Source organism: Triticum urartu, chromosome 7 (assembly GCF_003073215.2).
Source record: "Triticum urartu cultivar G1812 chromosome 7, Tu2.1, whole genome shotgun sequence".
Classification (NCBI taxonomy): Eukaryota; Viridiplantae; Streptophyta; class Magnoliopsida; order Poales; family Poaceae; genus Triticum; species Triticum urartu.
Window position 1 is genome coordinate 682,961,861 of NC_053028.1, and position 5,021 is coordinate 682,966,881.

A 5,021-nucleotide genomic window follows, 5' to 3' on the forward strand; every position below is an offset into this window, starting at 1 on the left:
ATATCTTTCTCGGCCTCTTGGCTAAGATCAAATGTAGCATATGTTTTTATCAGTTTAATATCTGATATGTGGATTTACACATCCATGAGATATTAAGTGATCTTTTTATGAGGGAGAATTTGTCTATGTAGCATGCTACATGGACGGTTCTCACCAGAGTCTCATTTGCACGGTCCAGAGGGACATTGCTACTGCAGCATTGCTTCGGGGCTCAGAGACCGAAGTGAAGTACAGAAGGGAGACATGTACGTCCTCGCAGTCACACCCCCCTCTCCTCTCAAGCACGCTAGCTCCTTCCATTGCAGGAGAGCTCCGTGTCATATGTCACTGTTGTTTGGAGCGGAGCGAGACGCCCGATCAGTCCAGTCCAGCTCGCTTGCTTTGCTGCACCCGGCCGCAACCTCTGCCTATCGGTGCCTCCACGCATAGATGATGGAACTCCCATCAGCGCCACCAGTTCTTCTGCTCAACAATTTTTATATACTCCGTTTCTGCTCCGTCACACCCGCATGTCGGCTCGGCGTCCCGTCCGCTCACGCTTTCTTCATTCCATCCATCTTTGACTGGGAGGTGGGAATGTAAGATGATGGGTTTTTCTGCTACTTAAGTAGCAGTAGAAGTTTTATTAAGGGTTTGTTTGGATCTTAGGCTGCATTTTTCTTCCACGTGCGAAATGGATTGTGTCGCTCCATGCTTACCAATAACAGGAGTTTTGGCACCCGAACCCGTCAGATTTAATTGAGTCTCGGACTCCCAGTTTATCGTTTCACAAACGAAAATACCAAAAAAGAAACAAAGTACATACAGCAGTCGATCGACATGGCTGAAAAAAAAAGGTTCAGACAAATGGAGCTGCCGTTCAGATAGAGCAGAGGTAGGCCCAAGCATGCATGTTGGTTCAGTGTAACTGTGTAAGAGACAAAAGATAGGATGCAACACGAAAATTGTAAGTATTGATCAGCACGAACGTGCAGCTCTATCGTGGCTAACCAACTCCCAAAGGACCAGCCATGACAATGAAGTACAACGGCTGCAGCGGTGCAGTCAGCTTCGTTCACATTCAGGGTTCAGACCGGAGTGAAGTGCAGACGAGAGACCTGTAGTGTGGAGCGCGACGCTCGAATCCAGCTTGCTTTGCTGCATCCAGCCGCAATCACAACCTCGCCTGAACTATCCGAGAGTCTGGACAGGTCCGCTCGTCGCCCCGTCCATCCACCCTGGACGTGCTCCGGTTTTCCTTCGCTCCGATCCAGCGTGCATCGATTCTTTGACTGGGCGTCATATTATAAGGCGATGGATGGTTGGATTTATCTTCCACTACTTGGCACTAGTTTTACTCGAGCTTTTGTTTGGATCTTCCCGATGAAAGAGCAGTCGTTTGGCACGTGAACCTACAAAGCTCGCGACAGATCCCAATTGAATCTCACTGTTGTTGACATGGATTTTAACCAAGATAAAATAAATATATGAACCACATGAAATATAAATTAAAAAAACCGGCAAAAATCCGTTTTATAATGAGAAGAATCAATTAAAAAATATATAATCAATCCCTCAAATTGATGACCGACAAAATAGGCGTATGATATATTTTTGAATGTCGATAGTGCACACATTAAACCAACAATTTTGAAATACAACGAAAATCGTCATGTTTTGTTACGAAGAAAATATAAAGGGCACATGGCTCGCACGCATGCGCGCCACTACTAACGGCGAAAATAAAAAAAATCATGAGGAACACTAATATCACCAAAATGGCAACTTCTCCCTCCGTTTCTAAATATTTGTCTTTCTAGACATTTCAAATAACTACTACATACGTATGTATGTAGACATATTTTAGAATGTAGATTCACTCAAAATACCTAGAAACACAAGTATTTAGAAACGGAGGGAGTATATGATAAATGCTTCGACTTTGTTCCATCGACAAAATGAAATATTTAAACGGCGCATAAAAATTATCGTCCCGATGAAATATACGCACGGTGTACTTGGTCAAATATTCAGCTGATTCTAGACTTTAAACTGTTAGCGTCCAACTCGGCCTAACCCATACTCTACTCATGTTCTGGAAGCCAAGCCAGCCTCACCGGCCTCTGATATTAGATGTTAGCGTCCAACTCGGCCTAACACACACTCTACTCATGTTTTGGAAACCAAGCCAGCTTCACCGGCCTCTGATACCAGATATTAGCGTCCAACTCGGCCTAACCCACACTCTACTCATGTTCTGGAAACCAAGCCAGCCTCATCGGCCTCTGATACCAGATGTTAGCGTCCAACTCGGCCTAGCCCACACTCTACTCATGTTCTAGAAACCAAGCAGCCTCACCGGCCTCTGATACCAGATGTTAGCGTCCAACTCGGCCTAGGCCACACTCTATTCATGTTCTGAACGTTTATGCACACACGGGCCAGCATTCAGCGAAGAGCACACTCTAACCCAAAAGCCCGGGCTGAAGTGAGGAAGAAATCTCTCCCTTATAAGCTGGTCATGGCCTCCTCCCACAAGCGAGGTGAAACTAAACCGAGCCAGCCTCACCGGCCTACAGCAGCCCTAACACTCACTTTGTCCATAGAAAAGAATATACTCTGGACAAAAGTACGATTCCCACATCACGAGCAGCCCCATGAAACGAAGCATGATGGCGTTGGCTATCTACTACGAGGAGACGAAAGCATGAGGAGCTTGTTGGTAATTAATCTCCAATGATAAGGAGAAACGTTCTTGTCTTATTTCCGAAAAAATACAGGTAAAAATAACTAGGCTTACCTTTCGCAGCTCTGAGAAGAATTTTTTTCCACCCTACAGAAAAGTTGGGTTGGAACCTTTATGTTTTTTCTAGGGCAACGAGATAATCTTGTATCTAGGTAAGGAATTCATCATTTTTTTCTGCCTAGGTCCCGCGTCACTCCCATGTTCCCTCCCCCACCGTACTGTTCTCCTCATTCCCTTTTTGTTGCCGGAGGATGTCAGCCGACAAAGTTCTCAACTATGAACCGCGGCGACGGGGATCTCTTCATAAGCACATTTCAGGGGCGGCGACACATTGTTCGCGTGCTCGACAATGACAAATTGGCTTTGCGAGGCCGATGGTGGTTCCTCCGTGCGTTAGTTGTTGTGTCGATTTTGGTAGCGTGGTGGGAATAGAGAGTGCACACAACATTTGTTTGTGATTTCGCTCCTTGATCTAGAGTAGCATGGCAGTGCGTGGTGCATGGCGGCGCTATAGCATTAATTGAATATAGTTAAATGGCAATGCTCGGAAACATGCGGGGCTTGCTGGTGGAAGTGTGAGATGGTTCATTGGTTTGGGTCGATTACTCCTCTAGATTGATAGAAGTTTATTTTGTAGCCTGGGTGAAACTGAGTTCCACCATGGGCAATGCCAACAATGATGATGCCCGTGGGCATTGTTCACCTCATGGAGGTGTTGACGCACTCCTTGCACTCTTCTAGGTGCTCCGTGGGAAGTTTCATACATGGCGCATCCCCGGACATGTCAATATCGAAATCTTTGTATCATTTTCACCATTGAAGGCACCGTTCTAAGCCCTTTACCAGTGTCGGTACCAAGCTTGTGCTAGTTTCTACTCATGATCTACATCTACTGGGCAGCAGGTCTCCCACTAAGGCTTGTGCTAGTTTCTGCTCATGATCTACATCTACTGGGCAGCAGGTCTCCCACTAAGGCTTGTGCTAGTTTCTGCTCATGATCTACATCTACTGGGCAGCAGGTCTCCCACTAAGGCTTGTGCTAGTTTTTGCTCATGATCTACATCTACTGGGCAGCAGCAACATCCATGTCGTGTCTCCAAAATAATGCTCAACAGAGGAAAAACGTCAAGGATACCATCATCGCCGATCTGAATCCGAATCTAGGCTTTCGCCCGAAGACAACCAACCAAGTGAGGAAGAGCTTGGTGACGACACACCAGAGCAACACTTGCAAGAAGGAAATACGACACCCACGGGAGCCGTTGCGAATGGCATCGACGAAACCTATGCATCCGAACCCACCTTTTTTTGCATGTGGGACCATAACCATCTTCCATCATGCCTGGATCATAAATAAAGAATTACATGCATAACCACTTCCTGTCACGACTAGTCGCATCCATGAGGCTTAGATCACCACCTTGTAATCAATACAGAAAAATGAAAGCATGCGAAGAATTTTTTGAGTCTACATTTTTTAAACGTTTTTTAGGGTTTTTTTAATGCCTTTAGTCCATATCTAGAGAAGAATAAAGCTCCTGAGTTTTTCACACAAAATAAAGCTTGCAAGTGTAAAAGGAGAAACAGACCGGCAATATTATACTCTAATTAAGGTCACCTTTTTTTTTAGAAACTCTAATTAAGGTCATCTGTTCTCGGTGGAGAATTTGGGCCATGGGTCAGCTGGGCCATCACGTCCTCCTTGGGCTCCGACCCCAGACGGGACAGCCAGGTTCACCTGACCGGCCCGCGTCGCTGGTTGGACGAGAAGTACGCGAGGCCTTTTGTTTTTCTCGCGGGAACACACATCATCGACTTATTTGAATAATCCCACATCGCCTTTGCAGCTGAGCAGAGGCGGTTCGTAAAGCAATATAATCAGACGCAGGGTCACCGTTCAAAGCATACCTTTCTCGGCCTCTTAGCTAAGATTAAATGTAGTATCTATTCTTATCAGTTTAATATCTGATACGTGAATCTACGGGTTCATGGGATATTAAGTTATTTTTTATGGGAGAGCAAGCGTTGCACTAGTGCTTGGAACAGGTGCACCCCAACCAAAACAAAGATTACAATCTTGACCTTGGTTAAGTCCATACACTGGTAGAAAAAGTGTTGTCCCGGTTCGTAAGGGCCTTTTGTTCCGGTTCTGGAACCGGGACTAAAGAGTCGGTACTAATGTCATGTCCCTTTAGTCCGGGCCTGGAGACACGCGTCGGCATTTCTGTGGCTGGGGTTTTTGTTTTTTTTGAAAGCGAGGGGGGGGGGGTTGGGGGTTAATTTAGGTGTTTCATAT

General features: G+C 45.8%; 2 non-coding genes across 2 annotated transcripts; both read left to right on the forward strand.

Moving 5' to 3' along the window:
* Nucleotides 1-195, forward strand: LOC125526234. The gene has a single exon (XR_007291643.1). It is a non-coding gene; the product is annotated as a U2 spliceosomal RNA (small nuclear RNA).
* A 4,434-nt stretch (nucleotides 196-4,629) lies between these two features.
* On the forward strand, nucleotides 4,630-4,821 carry LOC125526236. Its single transcript, XR_007291645.1, has one exon. It is a non-coding gene; the product is annotated as a U2 spliceosomal RNA (small nuclear RNA).
* Nucleotides 4,822-5,021: the final 200 nt, after the last annotated feature.